Source organism: Ambystoma mexicanum, chromosome 4p, assembly GCF_040938575.1.
Source record: "Ambystoma mexicanum isolate Mex_15411 chromosome 4p, UKY_AmexF1_1, whole genome shotgun sequence".
Taxonomy (NCBI): Eukaryota; Metazoa; Chordata; class Amphibia; order Caudata; family Ambystomatidae; genus Ambystoma; species Ambystoma mexicanum.
In genome coordinates this window covers 575452720-575478032 of record NC_090927.1, presented here as the reverse complement: position 1 = coordinate 575478032, position 25313 = coordinate 575452720, and positions in this window count along the sequence as shown.

The window sequence follows — 25313 nt, the reverse complement described above, 5'->3', positions numbered from 1 at the left end:
CCACACATCAAGAGAGACAGATTCACTCACTATCCTGATGCTGGCAGAGCACCCTGTTGTTGAACTCTACATCTTCCTTGCTCCAGACTCCAGAAACTTGGCAAAGCAAAAGGCCTATTGCATAGCTGAACCATTCTCAGCTAGGCCTCAAATTCCAGAACAGAACCCCACCAGCAGAAGGGGAAGCATCATCATAATACAGCCATGCTGTGCTGTTACTGCTGGCCTGCTGAAAATAAATATCCTCAGAATCAAGAAGGGCAGATCCAGTCCAGTCCTGTGCCGTGCGGTGACCAGAGTGCATTGCAGATCCAGTCCTGTGCCGTGCTGTGACCAGAGCACCTTGCTAATGCTGCCCAGTCCGATGTGTCCAGCCGTCTGTCCTAAACCAGATCCAATCCCCTGACCAGAACTGACGGTCACATTTAAAAACTTATCCAGTGAGTATAAATAGGAAGGATTGTGTCACTAGCATATGTACTTTGCATAGTATTTGTCCCTATCATAGACCCATCTAATCTTGTATTCAGAACCTGTATTGTTAGGAGTATCTTTGCATTGTCTGAATCCTCTCTCCAGCCCATCCTATCTTCCCCCATAACCAGTATTGTTAAAATTATCTTTGCGCTGATCTTTTCTCATCTGAAGAAGGCGAGTTTCCTTAGCAGGCAGTCACCCTGATGAAGTGACTGTGTTCCTGTGCGGTATTTGTTTTGTTCATAGTCATCCTTTAGTGTAAGCAACCCTTTTGTCATTTTAAAAGCGCATTCCCGTTTTCCCTTCTCACGCCTATCTCGAAACAACGACCTCCAGTAAAACATCTGTAACTTCCTCAGTTTTTGTAATAGGAACAAATGTTCAACTCCGCTTGTAGCTAACATCCGTATCTATCAATCGCACCTAAAACCGCATTCCAAATCCATGCGATCATCCCGTTATAGCGAATATCGCGTAGTGAAAAGTTTGCTGCAAATTTTCGTTTTGGGGAAATTTGTACACGTGTAAAACAGCTTTTAATTGCTTCTGACTTGAATTTTAAGATTTCAAATGTTTTCTTTGCATTAAATCATTGCGTGTGTTTGCGTGCAACTATTCAAATCGGCTCCCATAACAATTTATAACAATTTCTGCAATTTTGGTCATATTTGGTGTTTTTGCCCAGTCCATTCTAAAGATAACTGCTTGACAGCCAATTCCGTTTTTTTCTTGTGTTTGCTGGGGGAAAGTGGGATTGATATTCTGTTTGAATTCTGCCATTCCTGAATACCTGCTCTCTCCTCCTATCTCTTTACATTACCTACTGGGTGTTAAGGGGTGTGCAAGGGGAAACTCTAACCCCAAGTGCTATCTGATCTGAACCAACCCAAAAGTATTATTTTCTGTGCTGAATTGTTTTGCTCACTACTTACTCCTCATGTATTAAAGAGATTATTCAGTGTTACCTCACCCCATTGGTGATTGTTGTGTACCTAATAAAACAGATTGTGATTCAATTTTAAATACATAAATAAATATTTACCTTTGCAAACCAGCCTGATTCCTGGTTGAGTGTGGCCAGTGGGGTTCCAGGAGAAGGGCATGCTATGAGTGGTATATCATTCAGAATAAATAACATTTAGACAAAAATAAATAAGGATTTCCGTTGTGCACTACATGCTAGGCGTTGACTTGGGTGTGTGCCGGATTGAAATCACTTACAGCTTGGGGGCATGTCACGAGATCCTGAATTAGACATACCGCTTGTGACAGTCTAACACAGCATGCTAACTGACGGGGTATATACACCTTGTTGGGCTACCATACTGTGCTACACTGTAAAAACACCCTTCAAAAGAAATACTCAAAGGAGTTGGGTCTGTTTTGCAAAAGTAAAGTAACCCTGAGATAAATCAGAAAGAAATTAATATTTCCGGAATGGCGACCCTAGTGGAAATCAATATTACAAAAGAACAACTACTGCACAAATTGTTTGTCAGGGGTGAATGGGTAGAGCAGGATGAGAAAGTCTGGCTGCAGGAAATCAAACAACAAGTCACTGCCACAGAATTACATACATGGCAGGACCAGGTTCCATTACACCAGGCACTTGGTGAAATGTATATGGCCCCAAAAGTAAAAGAAGAGCAATGTAAAAATGCCAAAATAGCGGCTTACCTGTACCTCCACTTTGGAGTAATACAGGAAAAATATGCCGAAAGCCTAGATCTGGCAAAGAGGCAAGTGCAACCCCTATAGAAAACCCAAACTGATCTGGACTCTGCAGAGCAAAGGCTACAAGAGAGCCAAGAATCACAGAGCGAAACCAGACAGTACCTGACAAAAGTAAAGGAAGATCTGGATCTCCTGTAACAAGAGAAGGCAGAGCAAGAGACCAAATTACTGACACTGCAAAAAGAGTGTTAAGAAAGGTTGGATTCTCTACAACAGAGCCAACAAAAGCTGGAACAGCAATTAAATTATAATAGAGCCTGCGCAGGGCAGATAATTGTCCTACAAAGGCAGATTGATGAACTAAAGGAGGAAAATAATAAATTAATAGTGAAGGATCTCCACACTCAAACAGATTTTGATGAGGAGCGCCAGAAATGATCTGCCATTAGAAAACAAAGGGATTAACTGGCTGCACAGAGGGGCACTCAAACTCTGGAAAGGGATGCCTTAGGCCAGGAAATCAGCCATTTAAAAACCAAGTTAGAAGAAAATCACCTGGCCCTTCAGGGACTGGGTGAACTCAAAATGGACTACGAAAAGCTGTTAGAGCATACCAGGAGGGTGGAAGATGCTCTGGCAAAGAATAATCAGGCCAGTAAGGACCAAACTCAGGAGGTGATTCTCCTGCAGCAAAAATTGGCCCAATACTCCCAATGCAGGCAGGAAGCACAGAGAGACAATGAGGCTCTCTGTGAAAAAAATGACAGGCTTCATAGACAGATAGCCATGCAGGAACAACTCATAGAGACCAGTAAGGCCTTAATAGAGAAACAAAAGGGTCAGATTCTTGCATGTCATCAGGGAGTAGGGGCTGAAAGAGATGAGGTCAGATGGGAGAGGGAAACCCCTGAGCATAACCTCAGGAACCCTGGTATCAAGGACTTGAATCCTTTCAATTCCATGGACTCTGCCACCCCCATGTCCACTGGCTCATATGAACCAAGGGCCACCGGGATGGTAGACTTCAACACAATGGGAAATATGGGGCTAATAGGTCAGCGCCACCCAGAAATGGATGGGCGGACATCTATGTTCAGGTTCCCAAGTGCTAGGGCAATCTTCTCTGATCAGGGAGACTCCAGTGAGGGGAGAATCAGAGAACTGGATCCTCAGAAATATCACATACCAAGAGATCAGGCAGTAAAATTTGGTGGGGAATTCCATGAGACTAGGCCCACTAAGAGCATACTGAAAACCTCTTCCCAGCTAGGACAGTGGGGGTGGGGGGTACTCAACCAAGCCTGGGAGCAAGGAAGAGTCAGAAGACTCTTCTGAGTGCCACAGGTGCCAAGAAACTAGGCCCCCACATTCTGCCAGCCATTCCCAAGCTCGCAGAATCCAGGAGAGTCTAGAAGATCAGGCAGTCACCTCTGGTAGCAGTGCCTCTGAGTCAGAGGATGAGTGGACCAGTATGACCAGAACTAAAAAGGCTAACAAAGTTAAGAGAGCTTTACTCAAGGATCCCTGAAGCAAATAAAAGCTATTAGGAGCGTCATTACGCCCTACCACAAGAATGCCAAATATTCAGTTTGAGAGCATCTTGAATTATTTGAGCAGATGATGGAGACTTTCCACCTGAAGGACAGCCAAAGCTGTATTCAATATGTAAAGTGAACATTTTCACCTGAGTACTCCAGCTTCTTTGCGGGGCTGGAGGATCAGAACCATTCCAGATGGTCCACCTATAGGGCGGCCATCCGGAAACATTTTTCTATTCATAGGAACCCTCAAGAGGCCCGCAAGGCAGCCTACAATCTACAATGTGGGGAAGACCAGGCCCCACAAGAATTCGTCCAGGAATTGAAACGCGCCTTTGCGCAGACCACTAGAAGGGTGCGCACTGACAGTAAGGAATTTGTGAACACCTTTCATGCTCTCCCTAAATACATTATGACCCACCTATTGAGGGACTTTCATGAGAAAAGATCACTAGACTGGGTCATTGAACAAGCCACGCGCATCTACGAAGTGCAGAAGCCACTAGAAAGTAAAAATATTAGCAAAAGCCCCAAACCAACCAACACTCCTGCTGCTGCTAAGGTGGAAGAGGTGAAGTTTGCCCCCATTTTAGATCTGGAGATGGGGGGCCTAAAAACCTCCACACGCAGAATCCGACCGACCCCAGGCCCAAAAGGCCCTCCAGCCAATCCCAAACAGGGAGTCAGGGAGGTAACCCCGCAAATGGGACCCCTAACTCCCCTGACTACATCAGCCCATGCTACAAGGGCAACTGACCAATCCTGGGCTATGTGTGGACTCCCCCAGCCCAAGGGGGGGATCCAACCAGACAGCTGGAAACCCAGGAAACTTCCCTCCTCACTTTCCCCAGGAGGGCAGTAATCCCCAAACGCCGGACCAAATTTCTTTCCCACGTACCCACCAAACTTCAACCCCCAAAACAACCCATCCTTCTTTCCCCACTTTCCTGAGCCCAGACAGTCCAATCTGGGAGAGCGGAGGCCAAGGGTGGCGGTGTACCCAAACTATCCTAACCAGGGGTATTATGTGAGAAGGGATAGTTACCCTTCCTGGGATCAACTCAGGGTAGACCAGAGGACCCCGTACCAGCCACAGCGGGTGTCCCAACTGGAGCGCCAGGTCCAGAACATGGCACAGGATCTGGGCCGCATGCTGAGGGCTCTATAGAACCCTCAGATGAGCATGGCGGCTCAGAACTCCTCAAATCCAGGGTCTGGTGCTCCAGAACAATGACGGGGGAAGAACCCCGACAATCCACCGGTTCCCAGGGAGGAGGCACAAGGGGAAGGGAGGTGTAAAGCCTTAGAGGAAGCTTCCTTCCGCACTTGTGGAAAGCCCCTGGAAACCCAGGAACCGGAACCAAAATCTCCTGCCCCCGAAAGTCTGCAACCCAAGGAACAGAGGGCGGGTAGGAGAAATAAAGAGCCTAAAAAGGCCCATTTTGCAGAGGAGGTGCAAACCTTTCAGTTTGAAGGTGAGGGGTCCTCAGAGGATTCTGGGAAAAGGATCTTCTCCTTCAGGAATGGGGGACTCCTCCCAAAGAAAATTGGGTCCCAAAGGATCCCAATCCAGACTGGGTAGATGTGGGGACCAAGTTAAAATCGTCCATCATCAAACCCCAGAATGACCAGCACGAAAACCCCCTCGTTCAAACCCATTCTGGTGACTGCCTCCAAAAGGTGGGGGGGGGCAGCCCGGAATCAGAACCAGGGGAGTCCAAAACTTCCCCCATATCTAGCTGTCACCTTTTTCTTACAGGTTCCCAAGATCCCAAACAAAATCCTGCCCAAATCACCTCTCTGTCAATATCCAAAGCAAAGAAATTAACCCACCAATTGGCCAAAAATGTGCATTATCATTGCCCCCTTGAGGAAAAGGAGGGAAGATTTTATGCTCCGGTCCAAATATAGGGGCAATGTACAATTTTGGTACTGGTGGGCACTGGATCCCAAGCCACCCTTCTGTCAAAAAGGGCCTTTGATCAGCTGGATTCGGGAAGGGGGGAGAATTACCAAATTCCTCTCACCCCTCTTCCTGGACAACTTCAGAACTTCGATGGGAAGGAAATTCCTGTCGAGGGGACTGCAGATTTAGACATTAAAATTGGGCGACACAAGGTGAAGCACCCGGTCATAGTGGACACTCCAGAGGGCACACCATGCTTACTAGGGAATGACATCCTGCGTAGATTGTCTCCGCTCATAGATTGTGTAAACAAGGTCCTCTGGACCCAGACTAACCGACCGATAAAATTAAAACAGAGTGTCAACCCTGTTAGTTTAAATGGCACATGCCACATGGTTGAACAAAAACCTGACCAAATTGAATTCCACTTCCAGAATAACCAAACCCCAGACATGACAGTTATTGCAGTAGGACAACAAACTGGTGATGGGGAGTCCTCTGTATTTCTGAAAATCAACCTTCCTTACAGTCTAAGGTGGAATTCCACACTGGAAGGAAATACTCTGCAATTCTATACAAATTCACAATCAGAAAATCCCATTCCTATACTCCAAAATGATGAGAAATCAGCTCAAAGTTTGGCTGATATTCAGAACATTGGAGAACAGTTGTTCATCCCTATTCAGTTAAATGAGGGGAAGGACTCTGTTCTCGCCCGAGTGTGTGTGAACAATGGTAAGAGCTTCATCAGCGAGGCCACGTTCCGCAAACTCCCAAAAGATCCAGCCATTCCCACATTTAAACTGTTAGACAAATGGGAAATGGACCTGGAAACACTCAATTCCAAACATCTCCTGCCTAGTGTCATGACCCTCGCCCAAAACCCCCTCTGGCAAACCCATTGGCCAAGTGGAGTCAGGAACGGGCCTCTAGAGCCTGGCATCCTCTTCAAAAGCCCTCATGGGCCAGTCCTGGCACCTATGGCGCCAGCTCATACACCATGAAAAACAATGTGCTTGGGAACTGCTTTATTGTATTGTCAGCCAACATGGAGGCATCCACATAGCTTGGTTCCTAGGAACCAAGCTATGCGGTCTAGTGTTTTGTGTGTGGTAGCCTAGGGACTACTTTACCTGGACTATTTTGTTGGGGCTATTTAAACCACACCCGAGCAAGATAACACGCTTCGCGTTACTTTGCAGCTTGCAACGTGACGCTCACCGTGTCCAGCTATTCCCCCGAACCTCGGAGAAGCAGAACCTGCAAGGAGACAAAAGGAACATCATTAGCAGCAGCATCTTACTTGCAGTCTTCATCTTTAGCCACTCGCAGCTCCTGAGAACAGCTTCCTCGAATCTGCACGCCTCCCGGACAGAACGACCTGAAAGAGGAAGATAGAGGCAACATTAAAGAAAGCAGTAGAGACATTTGCAAATTACGAACTGCTCAAAAGGCTTACCTGGCTGGTCGCCTCTCGGCTGTCACCACGCCGGACATTCCACTCGTGCTGAAGAACACCGCGAACTACAAGGAAGGAAAACACAGGTTAGCAAAGGCAGGACTTTGCAGCGCTGCGCATAGCGCTACTTACCGCATCATAGCGCTCTTAATGCGGCATCATTTACCAGCGGGGCTCAACCAAGCCAGTTCGCCACGCTGAAGCTCTGCATACCTAAAGGAGAAAAAGAGACATTTTAAACAAATTAAGGCATGCAGGATAGCAACAATACTAAAGAACAGCAATAAGACCTACCTGAACAATATCAAACGGGCCGGCGTCAGTAAAGTAAGTGGACCGCACACGCCCACGAAAGCCAATGCGCCCCTGCAAGAAGACAGGACGGAGAGCACGCCTAACTCTACCACAAGGTGAGGAGAGGGCCCCAGAGGGGCTGAAATCATACGGGGTGGAGGGAGGATACTTACCCCGGTCGGTCAGTCTTGAACACAGTCCTCCTGTATTTTCAGGCAGAACTTTCCATGCAGACCACATCTGGGCAAAGCTGAGAAGTATACCAGCGAGTAACCTGGCTGGGTGGCGTCCCTGTGGATACCAGGTGAGCATAACACCTAGCAGGTGTATGCTCAAAATTTCCATAGGCAACAAGAGCATAGTCCATAATTGTTGGGTCGTGCGAGATGTCCCTGCTGCATTTTATTTAGGCAGTGATATTCTCAATCGCTTTGCCATTAGTTTGGACCTAATAAACTTCAAAACTTGGTACCGATTAGCGGGTAATTCCATGGACTTTAATGACCCAAAGAAAGCATTTTGGTCAGTTCAACTGCTGCCATATGCAGTTGAAATTCAGATTGGAGAGGAAGTCACCATCCCAGAATGGACCCGACAATTCTCACTGGAAGTAAAAATTAAAAGACGACAGAAACTGAAAACTCCTGACGCCTATGTCCATCTCAATGCTCATTTCCAACAGCAAGGGTTGGGGGTAAAACCATCACCACTAGTCAACATAGAACACAACACCATTCCCATAGAGGTGGATAACAGCGACCTAAAGAGTATCACTCTGGGCGCAGGCACCATTATTGGAATGGCAGTTGATGACCGACATTTTTCCATAGATTTAGGTAACAAACTGCCCTTATGGTAAGGAAGATGTAACCTGTGACTTCAGGAGGGATGAGGTGATCTTTCAAGTCCACAAGGTCTGCCTTCCACACCTGAAGCCATTAGTCCAAGTCAATACCCTGACCAGGGACTTCTCCACCCAGCTGGAGGAGGCCGCTGAGATAGCCAAACCGGAAGTCTTTCCAGGCTTCAGGCAGATGGTTGAAAAGACACTCAACCTAGCTGATGCCTGTGAGACTCTGGAGCAAAAACAAACATTGAACACGTTTTCTTAGATTTTTAAGATCTCTTTGCGGTGGACTCATATGACTATGGTTGCACCGACATCCACACAATAATTCCCACAGACCCTGGCATGACTCCAGTGTTTGTGAAGAAATATTGCTTGCCTCTCGCATCAATGGAGTCCCTTACTGAAATAATTAAGAACCTTGAGTCCCGTGGGATAATTTGTCCAGTCCACAACACCTTCAATAATCCGGTGCTGGGGATTTTGAAACCAAACGGCCAGTGGAGACTCTGTGCTGACCTGAGGGAGCTCAACAAACGGGTCCATACTTCCCGATGGCCTCTTCCCTACATTGACCAAGGGCTGCCCCATATCCAGGGGTGAAAGGTATTCACTGCCATTGACATGAGCAATGGGTGCTGGACTGTACCTGTCAGTAGGGAGGACCAATACAAGCTGGCCTTTACCTTCAGGGGGCAGCAGTACACGTGGACCCGGACTCCCTTTAGATACATCAACTCTGGCAATTAATTTGACATCTTCCTACATAAGACCATGACCGACCTGGGTGAAAGTGGTAACCTTGCCTATGTAGACAATGTTCTAGTCAAAAGCTCAACTGTGGAGGAACACATAGCGGAGATCCGTTGTGTTCTGACACAGTTGAGGGCTGCCGGAGCAAAGCTCTCTTTCCAAAAGGCATGGTGGTGCAGAACCTGTGTCAATTTCTTGGGGTATGAGATAACTCCTCAGGGTCTCTATCCCCAGGAAAAGAAGTAGAAGCCCTCCAGAAAATAAAAGACCCCACAACTCTGCGGGAACTATGGAGCCTCCTTGGACTAACTAATTACAGCAGAAAGTTCATTGAGGATTACGCAGAGATCACAAGACCTCTGGTCCATCTTTTGAAGGGGGGGTCAAGTGGGACTGGGGTCCAGAACAAGCCGAGGCAGTAAGACAACTCAAAAGAAGCCTCTCGCAAACGCCTTGACTAGCTTATCCTGTCAAAACGGTTACGCTCACCTGGTATCCACAGGGAAGCCACCCAGCCGGGTTACTCGCTGGTATACTTCTCAGTTTTGCCCAGATGTGGTCTGCGGGGAAGGTTCTGCCTGAAAATACCAGAGGACTGTGTTCAAGGCTGACAGACCGGGGTAAGTATCCTCCCTCCACCCCCGTATGATTTCAGCCCCTCTGGGGCCCTCTCCTCACTTTATGGTAGAGTTAGGAGTGCTCTCCGTCCTGCCTTCTTTGCAGGTGTGCGTTGCCTTTCGTGGGCGTGTGCGGTCCAGTTACTTCACTGACGCTGGCCCGTTTGATATTGTTCAGGTATGTAATATTGCTGTTCTTTAGTATTGTTGCTATCCTGCATGCCTTTCTTTGGTTAATAATGTCCCTTTTTCTCCCTTAGGTATGCGGAGCTTCAGCACGGCAAACTGGCTTGGTTGAGCCCCTCTGGTAAATGATGGCGCATTAAGAGCGCTATGATGCGCTGCAATGTCTTGGCTTTGCTAACCTGCGTTTTCCTTCTTTCCTTGTAGGTCGCGTGTTCTTCAGCGCATGTGGAATGTCCGAAGTGGTGCCAGCCGAGAGGCGACCATCTGTCATGCCATCTGGTCTCCACGGGGGCGTAGCTCGTGGCTGAAGGCTGCTGTCTGCACTGGTGTTGCACTGCTTTTAAGATGGTGCTTGCCCGCACCTTCCCTTCGATCTCACCTCGGGAGGCGTTTGCCTGCAACGTCGAAACAAGATATTAGCCAACTGAATGGAGCTGGATTGGCTTCACCACTTTCTGATTTCCCTCTCTTCTTCTGGCTCACATTGGGTTTTTAAAAGGTGGGCTCTCCGTCCTGCACTCTCTGACAGGGGTGCGGTATGTACAGTCTTTCCCCAAGAACAAGTTACTTCACTGATCCGATGGGTGTTGCTGCTGATTTGGAAGAACCTGAGTAAGCAGGTAAGTCTCTATACCAATGCCTTCTTGGAATAGATGCTTAAAGTCTCTGTCGCCAAAGTTTTTTAACTAGCGTTTGTTTTTTTCTTTTAGGCGTATTGTCGAGCGGTTTCCGGATGACGGATTGACTCTCCTTTCAATGTTAAGCAGGTTTCTTGCAGGTGAGTATAGCGCTATGTGAGGCGCGCTGAATGTTCAAATAGCCTTTCTTGCTGTGCATGACTAACCCGCTGTGTGTCATTATTCCTGCCCCTCATGTCCCCAGCCCTCCAAGATGTCAGGCTGGAGCCAGGCCACGATCACCTACATGACCCTCAAGGGCCTCTCCATCCCTCCAAAGACCCACTTGGAGTCAGTCTTGGCGCTTGTGGCACCAGACTCGCTCACTCCCATAGGATAACATTGGGGATTGGACTTGTAGTGCATTGATGGGGACAAGATGGATGCCCCCACATATTTCGGTTCCCAGAACTGCATGTGCAGTCTAGTCCTTTGGGTGTGGTTCAGCCCAGAGACCCCTGGGATACCCAGAGACTATTTAAGCCTCACCCAGGCTGAGAAACATGCTTTGTGTTTTCTACACCTGCAGCGTGACACTCACTGTGTTCGGATCGGTCTCCAGTAGGCCTGCATCTTTCTTCTGTGCTCAGCTCTTGCAAGAACAAGAACACCGTTAGGAACAGCCTTACCCTGCGGCGCTTCTGCCCATCATTCATCGCTTCTTCTGTTCTGTGGGCATCTTCGGAGGTGTCATTCCTATCCCGGCACGCCGCTTCCTAAGAAAAAAGGGAAAAGAACAGAAAAAAGGCATTAGTGAGCATTCAGCAAATCTTCGCTTATTTTTAAAGACTGTACAAGCTTCAAACGCTTACCTGAATCCCAGCCGCTCTGAGGGAACTCTGTCTCCAGAACTTCTCACCATCTGCAAGAGGGAAAAGACACTCCAGGTTAGCGTGGAAACATCTAGAGGCGCTGCATACCGCGCATACTAAAGGCATTTCTTCTTCATAACCGGCATCCACGCTGAAAATGTTGCGGCACCTAAAATACACAGAAAAATAACTCAGTTCAATACAAATATGAAAGGGTCGCATCGCGCATCACACTCTCACTCACCTTAAGCGCTACTCATCTCAGCAGCACGTCGCCATCCCTGGACGCCGGCCATTATCTAAGGAAGGAAAGGAACGAAGTTAGAGAACTGTTCAAAAGACTCATTATACTTACCTGTCGGACTCTTGCCAGTGAAGTAACTAGGCAGCAACGAGCCCGCATCAATCAACGCGCCCCTGCGCTGAAAGCAGGACAGAGAGCACACTTTCCAAGAAAACAAGGCCCAGTCTCCAGTCGAGTAGACTCCAGGGAAGGGTTTGAGGTCAGAACAGGCTGAGTGACGTCCCCGTGGATACCAGGTGAGCGTTACACTGTGTCTTTTCTATTCAGCAGGTGCAGTGCGATTCCAGGAAGATGATGGAAGGACCGCTTGATGAAGTTCCTGGAAGATGCCGGCCCAGGTGAGGATGGATGCTCATGTGGTACCTTCTTTTCTACTTCTTCTCTGCAGATGCGGCGGTCCGGGAATAAGTGGAAGGCAGGGCCGGAATGGGCCGGAATGTTCGATTGCAGGTAAGGCCTTCACCGCTTCATAACTCCTGTTCTTCTCTTTTCCATTCACAGGTGCCGATGGATAGAAAACTCTGGACGGGCGTGGCTGGAGAAGAGCTGAGCAGACACAGTGAGCGTTACGCTGCAGGAGTGCAGAATAACTCGAAGTGTGTTCTGTTTGCAGGGTGCAGTTTAAATAGCCTTGCAAGTAGTTCCAGGCAAATAGTCCCTTAACCGTATCCTGCCACTTCAGGTAAAGTAGTCCCACAGCCACACCCTGTGCCGGAAGGCTCAGCCTCACTAAACTGAGAATATAGTTCCATGAGTTCAACACCTACTATGAGCCTGGCGCCAGCGGCGCCAGGACTGAGTCTGGGAGATTCTAGGGTACTTCTTAGGGGCTTGATAAGCCCTTAATGATGCCAGTGTCAAGGGTGCCGTCACCAGATTCAAGGGTTTGGGAGCATGCACCATGACACCAGTCAGGTAAGCCTTTTGAGCAGTTCGTAATTTGCAATGTCTCTACTGCTTTCTTTAATGTTGCCTCTATCTTCCTCTTTCAGGTCGTTCTGTCCGGGAGGCGTGCAGATTCAGGGAAGCTGTTCTCAGGAGCTGCGAGTAGCTAAAGATGAAGACTGCAGGTAAGATGCTGCTGCTAATGATGCTCCTTTTGTCTCCTTGCTTCTCCGAGGTTCGAGGGTATAGGTGGACACGGTGAGGGTCACGTTGCAAGCTGCAAAGTAACGCAAAGCGTGTTGTCTTGCTCGGGTGTGGTTTAAATAGCCCAACAAAATAGTCCGGGTAAAGTAGTCCCTAGGCTACCACACCCAAAACACTAGACCGCATAGCTTGGTTCCTAGGAATCAAGCTATGTGGATGCCTCCATGTTGGCTGACAACACAATAAAGTAGTTCCCAAGCACATTGTTTTTCATGGTATATGAGCCTGGCGCCATAGGCGCCAGGACTGGCCCCAGGAGGGATTTTGAAGAGGATGCCTGGCTCTAGAGGCGCGAGTCCTGACTCCACCTGGCCAATGGGTTTGCCAGAGGGGGTTTTGGCCGAGGGTGTGACAAAAACAAGGAGTTCTTCTTGGAGACAGGGTTTTCAAATACATGCTTGACTGCAGTATTATATCAAAAGCATGACAAGGTCAATAAAGTAATCTCCTATGAGAGTAAGACTTTATCCTCTGTGGAGGAAAAAGTCAACAATTGTGAGAAGGCACTCCTGGCAACCGTTTGGCCATTGAAGAATTACCGCCTGTTTATCCAGGGGGAACACATCATAGTGGAGACTCCACACCAACCTTTGCAATATCTTCAAAGTGACAGAATCTGGGCCGGAAATGTGAATAATTCCCTAATTACTTCCTGGATTCTGTCAATGCAAGGCTTCCTGCGGAGGTCAGATATGGCCAAAACAAGAAGAGCCCTCGTGCAAGGTCTGGCTGACTTGCATGATTGTGCCAGAGAAAACTGTCTCAAGGACGAAAGTCTTAAAATCAAGGACAACATGGAGGCCTACCTTAATTCCCCACACAAAGTCTATGAAGAAGACAAGTGTGAGGGAATGCCCACTGTCTATGTGGATGGGTGTTCCTACCATGTTGACAACAACAGGGAAAAGGAACTTGTGGCCGGTGTAGGGAATGCATGGGTAAATGATGCCCCAGAACCCTCCGCTGGGTACAAAATAAGTCCCCGAAGTAGTCAAGTGGCAGAGCTGATGGCTGTGCCTCAAGCCATCCTCACTGCTGTCCAACTCCACAAACTGGTCATAATCACAGACTCAGATTATGTACGGAACGGATTTGTGGAGCACCTGGTTAACTGGAAAACCAGAGGCATGATATTTGCTAATAATAAACCTTTAAAACATGGGAAATGAATACAAAATATTGATGGTCTGGTCACCTCGAATGGAATGACCATCTACTGGAAAAAGATCAAGGGTCATTCTAAAGTAGAGGGACCAGACAAAACTGGAAATGACCTAGCTGATCAGCTGGCCAAAACCAGAGCCATCCAAGGGGATCTGCTTAAGATCGAGTCCCTGTTGGGGGAAATCCAGGTCACTGCTATCACTAGGTCCCAGACAAATGCTCACAATGAACTCTCAACTGCACAATGGAGTAAGGAGACCCCAGATGCTGATTTGATTACGGCTTAAAAAGGGGATCCAATAATTGGTAAATTTTATCAACACATTGAGGACCCTGAGAACTTTCCCCTGATGGATACCGATTACATTGGGAAAGAGGACCTCAGAGTGTTGATGAAATGTCCAAAAATGTTCCGAATCCAAGACGGTTTGTTGGTGAGGAGATCCATAGCTGGCCATGACCAGTGGGTGGTCCCTACCTCCCTGACCACTTGTAATTGTTTTGATTCCATGGTTTAAAATCTTGAATGAGAATTCTAGCTGTGATTTGATACAATAAGTTGGTTTTGTGCTAAGGAAAAGTCAACAGAGTTAACAATTAAATTAAACCTGGCTGAAGCTGCCAAACTGGAATAGCAGGTTTCTCACAGAAGGAAGGTCTTTCCCCCCAGCAGGAAATCACGCAGAGGCGTTAATTACAGGGTAGGAAAGAACATGGTCTACAGAGGCAAAAGGAACAATGACCAGCTGTAGAGCAGGAAATTCGAAGTGTGAAGACAGTTGTAAATGGCCTCTGCAAGGAACAAACATGTGGGATGGCTCCCGGGCTTACAGGGAGAGACCAAGGGGTGGAGCCAAACAACCATGTGTTGCTTAAGAAGGACAAAGAGCACATTTTAAAAAGACTGATAACTTACCATTTAAAATTGTGAAAAATATAAAAATAACAGAATTGTTAATGTAATTTCCGGCTGCACGGGTGAAGAGGCACCAGAACTGCGTGACATGTTCTGGACAAAAATGGCAAGAAATGTGATTTTACGCAAAATGTATTTCTGCTAGAAGTGCGAAACTTTATTTTAACATGTTAAGCATGCACAATTGTAGAAATTTGCTTAAAAATTGGACATTGGGTTCCTAGTGAAAAGAGCAAAATTCTGTGAAAAGCAGAGACAAGATCCCACAGCTACAGGGTTTTGAGGAATAGCTGCTATGTAAAATACGTAATCTGTATATGTGATTCTTAGAGAGGTTGCACATTTGGAAATATGTATTTTGCCAAAAGTAGATTTTGTGTTCCAGGGGCTAGGGGTGGATTCTCAGCCTCATAAAATCACACAATAAAGATGACTCTTTTTCTCTTCTCCTATCAAAGCAGAGAGCAGACTCTGACCCAATCACCTTTCAAAGGGGCAAGCTTAGGATAAACCGGCCCACACCCCCCCTTTATGATGTCAGTTCATAGCATAAATAGAGATTGCTCACCACATACAAAGAGAGACAGATTCACTCACTGTCCTGATGCTGGCGAAGCATCCTGCTGCTGAACTCTACATCTTCATTGCTCCTGACTCCATAAACTTGGCAAAGCAAAAGGCCTATTGCATAGCTGAACCATTCTCAGCTAGGCCTCCAATTCCAGAACAGAACCCCACCAGCAGAAGGGGAAGCATCATAATACAGCCGGGCTGTGGTGTTACTGCTGGCCTGCTGAAAATAAATATCCTCAGAATCAAGAAGGGCAGATCCAGTCCAGTCCTGTGCCATGCGGTGACCAGAGTGCATTGCAGATCCATTCCAGTCCTGTGCCATGCTGTGACCAGAGCGCCTTGCTGTCGCTGCCCAGTCCGATGTGCCCAGCCGTCTGTCCTAAACCAGATCCAATCCCTTGACCAAAACTGACAGTCCCATTTAAAAACGTATGCAGTGAGTATAAATAGGAAGGATTGTGTCACTAGCATATGTACTTTGCATAGTATTATCCATATCATAGACCCATCTTATCTTGTATTCAGAACCTGTATTGTTAGGAGTATCTCTGCATTGTCTGAATCCTCTCTCGAACCCATCCTATCTTTCCTCCATAACCAATATTGTTAAAATTATCTTTGCGCTGATCTTTTCTCATCTGAGAAGGTGAGTTTCCTTAGCAGGCAGTCACCCTGAGCAAGTGACTGTGTTCCTGTGTGGTATTCGTTTTGTTCATAGTCATCCTCTAGTGTAAGCACCCCTTTTGTCATTTTAAAAGCGCATACCCGTTTTCTCTTCTCACGCCTATCTCGAAAAAACGACCTCCACTAAAACGTCTGTAACTTCCTCAGTTTTTATGATAGAAACGACATTTCATCTCCTGCTTGTAGCTAACATCCATATCTATCAATCACATTCCAAATCCATGCGATTCTCCTGTTATAGCGAACATCGTGTAATGAAAAGTTTGCTGCAAATTTTTGTTTTAGGGAAATATGCACACGTGTAAAACAAATTTTAAATGCTTCCGACTTGAATTTTAAGATTTCAAATTTTGTTTGCATTAAATCATTGCTTGTGTTTGCGTGCAACTATCCAAAGCAGCTCCCATATGAATTTATAACAATTTCTGCAATTTTGGTCATATTTGGTGCTTTTGCCCAGTCCATTCTAAAGATAACTTTAAACGCCATTCTGACAGCTTGACGGTCAATTCTGTTTTTCTCTTGTGTTTGCTGGGGGAAAGTGGGATTGATATTCTGTTTGAATTCTGCCATTCCTGAATACCTGCTCCTTCCTCCTATCTCTTTACATTACCTATTGGGGGTTGAGGGGTGTGCAGAGGGAACCTCAAACCCCAAGTGTTATCTGATCTGAACCAAACCAAAAGTATTATTTTCTGTGCTGGATTATTTTGCTCACTACTTACTCCTCGTGTATTAAAGAGATTATTCAGTGTTTACCTCACCCCATTGGTGATTGTTGTGTACCTATTAAAACAGATTGTGATTCAATTTTAAATACATAAATAAATATTTAACTTTGCAAACCAGCCTGATTCCTGGTTCAATGTGAGCGGGGGGGTTCCAGGAGAAGGGTGTGATATGAGTGGTATATCATTCAGAATAAAGAACTTTTTGACAAAAATAAATAAGGATTTCAGTTGTGCACTACATGCAAGGCGTTGACTTGGGTGTGTGCCGGATTGAAATCACTTGCAATAAGAAAATGTGTCTGCACTTGGAATAAACCCAGTTTCGAGGGAACACATGAGGTGAAAGCAGGTACTCCCACAGCTGCTAAGCTGCAAGGAAGGAGAGCCTGGATGCATCTGCATAACATCAAACCATACAAGGGAGAAACCTTGAACCCTCCTGCATCTACTTATAGCGAAGCAAGAGAAGTTCTGCTTATGCAGATAAGATCTGCAACCAAGAGTTTATGGAATAATAAAAATAGCCTTGAAATAAATATCAACATTTCTTAAATCTAATAAGGAATTAATTGATTTGTAGCTATCCTGGAACTTTTATTAGATAAGTACAAGGAACAACACTGCATTGTCTTCTGTGCTACCCATCATAATAACATTACACACATTCTTGTATGCTGTTTTCGCCTACATATTGCTGTTTTACCCAGCTCTGATAAGATGACATATTGACATTATAACATTTTTTGGCAATACTAAAAACAATCACATTATTTATAGAATCATTGTGGCAATTCTTTTGCAGTTCTTGATATAAAAGTGTGAGTTACAGAAGATAGCACAATTACATATTGAATTAAACAAAATGAGAAGGTTCCAAAATATGATCGACTCACTACCACCAAGAAAGCTGATACGTTTTTCTGGAATGGTGATTGTGATTTCATTTTGTCTTATGATTTGTCTTTTGTTCCTTGTTATTATGGCATTTAGACACATAATGATTAAAAATGCAGCTACTGTGGGAGATAATTAAACATCCTTTATAATCCCTAACAAAAGCACAAGCACCATCTTCCCTAATTTTACCAAACACATTGTTCAACTTGAAAGAGATGTTGGAGAAGATCATGAAGACATACATACATATCTTTATAATTCAGCTCACTTAATAATAACCTATGGTATCAGCACATGAAGGCTGTGGGAGAGAGAACATCAGATGGGAGCTGCTATGTGCGTTCTCTCATCCCCTACACCATGAAGGCAGCTAGAACATGTTTTGCAAAAGAGATGTATGCTAAGCGCCTCAGTCATTTGGCAGCATGAATAACCAGAGGACAATTCGAAGGAAAATGGGCAACCCTACAATGGCAATTGAGGGGAAACCTTCCATATGAAGATACTTATGTGAAAACCCAAAGGATGGAGAAAGGAACGGCTTGGATAAGCAAACCTCTTATGTATCAAATAAACTTGATAAATAAGTGGACAAATAAATTTGAGAACAAATAAAGGTTGTCGAAATGAGGAGGATGGAATGTTCAGACATAGTGGAAAGATCTGGAGTACCAGGATGCTGGGAGATACCTCAGCTATTGGTGTATGGACGAGTTGCTACCAACACAGGGTGGGAAGAGGAATGTTATCTTGCCCTGCACACTTATTAAAGAAGGAACCCGTAAGCATAGTACAAACAGTGAATGACATGTGTTTAGTTTCATGGGCCAAGTACTCATAGCTACTAACATGGGTTGACAATGAAGCAGGACCAGTATCTATAACACCACTAAAAAATGCAACAACGTGTTTTAAGAATCAAGGCCTGGTCCTGGCTGGAGAAAATAAAGTATGTAAGCAGGTGCTCGAAGTGCCAGGAACGAATGGAGGAACTGTTGTGCTGATTGATCGATATTGGGCCTGTGAATCCAGAGCTTATATGCAGCTGCCTAAAAATTGGGGAAGAGTATGCTCCTTTGTGGTTATACAAGTTCCTGCATCTCAAAGTGACCTCCATAATGACGAATTTCCAAAAATGGATGAACACCAGAGAAGGAAGAGGTCGCTCAACCTCTGCCGACTGAAGAGGGAGAACCTTTTCTCATCAAAGTTAACAGAAGCCTATAATGACATACCAGGTGAGCATACATTATTCAGAAAGATGGCATGATAATGGCATCTATAGTTATGCAGGGACTCCAGACTGCAGTGAATGCCAAATGGCTGCAGATCACCAGATGGGAGCTGCTGCAAATTATCAATGCAACAATAAAAGGATTTAATGCAATCAGAGAAGGACTGAGGGCCATTAGGCTTATGACCATCCGCAACAGGTATGTCCTGGGCTTAATTACACCAGTGGAAGGAGGCATGTATGCCAAGGTTGTGCCTTCTTGCTGTACATTCATACCTTTCCATGATGGAGAAAATTGAGCCCTGACAGAAGCAATAACGATGCTGACGACCCTGCATACGAAGATGGAGGATGAAGTGTATGAGACAGAAGGAGATGACTGGTTTTCCTCTCTGTTTTAGTGGATTCCAACCTGGCTGGCAAATGCCTTCAAATTACTTGGGAGCAATACTAGTGTTGGTATTGCTGGGATTCCATCTCATAAGGATAATTTTGGGACAATGCCAGAAAACCGCCAAGAAAGCTATTGGGATGAAGATAAATATTTATGTGAATGGAGACCATACACTACAGACTGAAGATACCACCCGTGAGAACATAAAGCAAAGTCCCCTGGCACCCCCAGGAACAAAGTTCTACTACCCTAAGGATCACAAGAAATATGTAGGACGTTGGATATTCTGTTGACCAACTGGAGAATGCTGTCACATGACCTGGAGTGTGGATGAGCACATAACGAATGCAGGTGATCTTGGGGTGTGGCTAGACAGCCATGGAGTAGGCTGTGATCCCTGGAAGCTCCGTGATCCGGCATACAGATCCGTCGAAGTGTGCGCAGCAAAACAGATGATTTCAGCTCCAAAACTACACTAAGAGTGTATGAATATACTGGGCAGTGAATGATCAAGCCGGTGGAACGCCTGGAGCAAGTGAACAACAGTTAGGCTACTTTGTATCCTGGACTTGGCCGCAAAATCGACACCAAGCTGGCAGCGGTCCGCAACAAAGAACATCTGAGGGGCGCGCCCCAGAGAAGATGGGGCCGGTGTGCCAGGGGCTGGCAACAGTAGCGAAGGGCAGCCGTCAGCCTAGGAGTGAGCCGTAAGGGCGGCACAAAGCCACGCTGTAACTTACAGCTGAGGTGGGAAGCTCCGGTGACCTGAGACGGCTGGGAGCCCCAGAGAAGCGTAACGTAGGACCGCCGCAGATCCAACTGCCAAACTCAGCACGGGCAAAAAAACTTTCCCAGACCACGGAGTGGGCAGCCCCAGTACTACGAAACAACCAAGAGACACGGGGAGCATGACAGAGGACTGCAGCTGAAGCGAACGGACGCATGCAGTGGAAGTTGCAGATGCACTAACAGCGTGGAGGGAGCAGCACCTGTGGCGAAGGGTGGCCGGGAGCTCTCACTTAAAACAACAAAGGGCTGCCGCCATACAGGAGCTCGCGACTTGACCCATAGTGCGGAGCGGGAAGCTCCGGTGAATTGGAACAGCTGGGTCCGCCTAGTAGTTATTATATGCAGCGCTGATTGCAGGAACTGTCTCAATACACGAAACGGGCAGCTTCAACAACACGGGACAATTGGAAGCTGCAGGGAGTGCGACAGTGGACTGCCGCGATGGACACAAACAGCGTAGGCGGCAAACCCATTAAGAACGTGTAGGGGGAAAATCAAAAACACGGTCCTTGTGTGACAATTAAGCAACAATGAAGTGCCACAAACCCATAGGTGGACTGTGTGGGCAGCATGTGGCCATATTTTATCCATAAAGAGGAGCGGGCAGCTCCGGTGGCACGGGGCGGCTGGGGCCCCCCACAGAGTACAACAAAGGGCGGCTGCTGAAAGGGATTGCGCCACGCAGCAAAGGCAGAAATAGCAGTGAACCAAACACCCCATGGTCTGGGCGTGACAAAATGTGCAGGGCAAGGACTGCTGCTGGCCCATGAGAGGACTGCACAGGCAGCAGGCTGCTGCGCTTTTGACCCTAGCGCAGAACGGGTGGCTCTGGTGGCACAGGGCGGCGGGGAGCCCCAAGAAACATCACGTAACCCGGACACCCGGCGTATGCAGAAGACAGCCCAGCCCAGATGGGTGGACAACACCATTGGACCAGGCACTAAGAACAATAAACAACGACTAAACGGCCTACACACCTTTTGGGGTCGCATACTAGCGATAGAGCCTGATACTGCAGCCCCACCCACAGACACATACGGACAACAGGGCAGGAGGGGGTGAATGGACTTGCTGATTGCCGCTGATGCTGGGCATGCCACGGAGGAGGCTGGCAGAGATTTTGAGGTTCTGAGGCCCCCATGCTTGGGTAAGGCCTTGGACGCTGGAACGGGGAGTGCACCCCCTCTCCCCCTGCTTGTGGAGCATAAGAGGTGGGCGGACCCACTACATACGGCTGCTGCGACATGGCGAACAAGCCTCCAAGACAAAAAGTGAAGCAACCTACGCTAGACGAATTTGCCAGAACACCGCCGGGCCCGGACAGTGCCAGGAGTAAAGACAAACCTCCTGCAGGAGGCATGGCCGCCGCGGGTACAAATCAAGAGGTTCTGGCTGCAATTGCGGACTTGAAGGCAGACTTGAAAGCGGCCTGGGAGGCTAAGCTCGAAACTGTTGTGGCTGAATTGAAAACCGTGTTGGACCTTAAGGTCGGTGAAGTGCAGGAGGAGGTGAATCTACTCCGACAGGATGTAAGGTCCCTGTCGGAGCGCACAGGGAGCTTGGAGAAAGAGGGGAGTTCGAACACAGCGGACTGCGCCTCACACAAGTCAGAACTGCATGCCCTGGTGCAGAGAGTGGGCAACCTAGAGAGTAGAGCGGAGGAAGCGGAAGGACGCGCTCGAAGGAACAACATCCGCATTGTGGGTATACCAGAGGGAACAGAGGGCCACAACCCCACGGAGTTTGTCGAAAACATGTTGCTACAGGAGATAACTGGAGGTGCTCTGTCTCAAGGATTTGCTGTGGAAAGAGCACACAGGGCTCTGACGAGGAGGCCGCCACCAGGCAATCCGCCTAGGCCAGTTATCGCCAAGGGCTTAACTATCGGGATCGGGAAAGAATTATGGAACACTTTCGCAAAGGCGGAACAATCAAGCGTGGGGAAGCAAATATAACGGCCTACCCAGACTATACCTTGATGGTGCAGCGGAGCCGAATGAACTTCGGGGCTGTTAAGAGGAGACTGAGGGAGGCGGGCCGGAAATACATGCTACTCTACCCGGCGAAATTGAAGGTTTTTCATAACAATAGAACTTTATTTTTCGACACTCCGGAGGATGCCATGGGTTGGCTGGATACGCAGGGTTGCCCCCAGGAGCCTGACATCCAGATGGAAGAGGGAGGCGGACGAGATAAGTAAAGAGTAATGTGAGCACAGGGAGATGGTGCGGCTTCAGACTACGGGACTTGATTATAGTCATTGATGTGGCCTGTTCGTAGATGGGACCAGAGTAGAATAGATACTGTATTGTGTGCACTGTGACTGTTGCCTTATTAGGGAGCCTTGCAGGGTCAGTCCTCACTCCCCCCATTTAGAATTAATAGTTAAGTGGCCATTAGGGCGACTTCACCCTACTGAGCTCTGAGCGTACCAGACAGGGATAGATGTGGGGGTGCCTGAGATCCAGGGATGGAGCTGGGCAACAGTTGGGGAGGGGGTTGTTGGGGAAGGGATGGGTGGGGGAGGGGAGGGAGGTGGGGAGCTTGTTGTGTATATTGTTTTGGGGAGTTTGAGTTTAAACATGAGCCCACAGGGAATAGCCTTGGAATTGTATCTGTATGGCGCAGGCGGATGGGGTTGGCTGAGAGGAAGGGAGGTGGGTACTGACGAGCCATGGGGGATCTTGGAATAGTGACGTGGAATGTCAGGGGACTCAATAGTTATCTAAAAAGGAATAAGGTCATGCTGTATTTGAAGAGACAAAAGATAGATATTGCATTGTTACAAGAGACACATTTGACCTGGGAAAAATTGGAGCTGGTGGGGAAAAAATGGAAAGGTACTGTGGTGGGGTCTCCGTACTCGGCCTATGCCAGGGGTGTGCTGGTCTGGGTGGCGCCGCACGTCCCGTTCCAACTAATACAGGAAACGGTGGAAACTGAGGGGCGTTTGGTCATTGTGAGAGGGTTGGTAGAGAATAAAGAGGTGTGCATTGTAAACACGTACGCCCCTAATCAAAACACGGCGGAGTACTTCCGGACTATGTGCACCAACCTGAGCTTGTGCGTGGGTGGTGCGGTGTCTGGGGAGGGGATTTCAATTGTGTGTTAAACCCTGAAGTAGACAGGTCGGATGACAAGGTGGTCAGGCCTGCCCCAGCAGCTAGAGCATTACAGTCGTTGCTAGACGGCTTCGGATTGGTAGATGTGTGGAGAATAAAGCATCCTGATGAGAGGCAATATTCACATTACTCAGCCCCACAACAGCTGCACACAAGACTTGACTATGTTTGTGCCACACCAGATGTACTGACAGAGGTTGTCCACATAGAATATAAAGCGAGGGTCCTGTCGGATCACTCGCCCCTGGTTCTGGGGTGGCAATACTGCCGCCCTAGGGCACGGATTCTGACGTGGCGCCTCCATGCAGAGGCGCTTAAAGACCCGATCTTTCGGGAGGATATGAGAGATGAGATCATTAACTATTTTGAGGTGAAAACAGGCAGTGTTGACTCGGCAGGGACACTGTGGGAGGCCTTCAAGGTGGTGATGCGGGGTGTGGCCATTGCTAAATCGAAAGGCCTGCAGGATGGGGTTCTGGCTGATTTACAGAGGGTGGAAGAGGAATTAGAAAGAGAATTAAAAAGTGGAAGCATAGACACCGAGCTAGTGCTTAAACTACAGCAGCAGTGCACGGAATACTGGGAAAGGCTCTGCAACCTTAATTACAAAAAGTATGTTGAGAGGCAACATGCGGGTGGAGATAAAACGGGCCGTCTCTTGGCGGGGCTATACAAGAGTGAAACCCCCAGGCCCCCGATTAGGACAATAACCAGAGCAGATGGGGAGGTGGCAGACACCCAAGAGGGAGTCAACAGGGAATTTGCGGATTATTATAGAGAACTATATGAGGACAGAGGAGGAGGCAGCCGGGGTGAGATGCTGGAAACTCTGCAAGATATGGGATTGCCAAAGATAAGCGCAGAAGAAAGAGAAGAATTAGATGCACCAATAACTTTGGAGGAGGTTGTTAGGCAGCTACCTACTAGTAAGACCCCAGGAGCAGACGGCTTGCCTAGTGAATTTTACAAAGCATATGGGGCGGAAGTGCTCCCCTCAATGTTGGAAATGCTCAATGAGGCGTTTGAAGTGGGACGGCTGCCGGAGTCACTCAGAGAAGCGATCATAATACCGCTCCTTAAACCTAATAAACCAGGGCATAGCTGCGGATCGTATAGGCCGTTGTCGATGCTGAACCAGGACAGCAAGATATTAACGGCTGTCCTGGCGAATAGGCTGCGGAAAGTAATTAGCAATCTGGTGCACCCTGACCAAACGGGCTATGTCCCGGACAGGAATATTACTCACAACCACAGGCGACTCCATCGGGTGATCGAATGGGGCTGTGACAATGAAGGAGAAATGGCAATCGTGTCGTTGGACGCAGTAAAAGCGTTCGACTCGGTTCGATGGTCGTGGCTGCTGGTGGCTTTGGGAGAGTATGGAATGGGGCCGGGGTACATCAGGTGGGCGGAGATGCTGTATAGTGCGCCACTAGCCAGGGTGCGAACAGGCACAGTGATATCTGAGAGATGGCAACTTAGCAGAGGCACTAGACAAGGGTGCCCCTGGTCCCCGATGTTGTACATTCTGGCTCTGGAGCCCCTGGCACTATATCTGCCGCAGCAATACAATGAGATAGGTATTGAGGTCGGGGGGGAACGACACCTGATATCCCTATATGCGGATGATCTGTTATTATACTTGAGATACCCGGAAGAAAACCTTCAGTATATTCTGGAGGTGATGGAAAGGTATGCGAGGTTGTCCGGTATAACGGTGAATCCCCAAAAATCTAGCATTTTCCCGCTGGGCAGTTACAAGGGAATCCCTGTAGCAAGGTTGCCAGTGTTGCAGGTGCCGTGGACTGTGGACTCCTTCTGCTATCTTGGAATAGATGTGTACCATACGGCGGAGGAGGAATACAGGCATAATACCGAGATGGCCGTTGGGAAAATCCGCAAATGTATGAGGTTTTGGGAGAAATTGCCCTTAGCGATGATGGAGCGAGGAGCGATGCTTAAAATGGTGGTTCTACCTAGGCTCCTACATTATTTTAGCAATATCCCACATATGATTCCCAAGAGGTTTTTTGTCCAACTAAATGGTATGTGTAGAGACTTTCTGTGGCATGGTACCCGGAATAGAGTAGCGCTCTGGAAGTTGCAGAACTTTCAC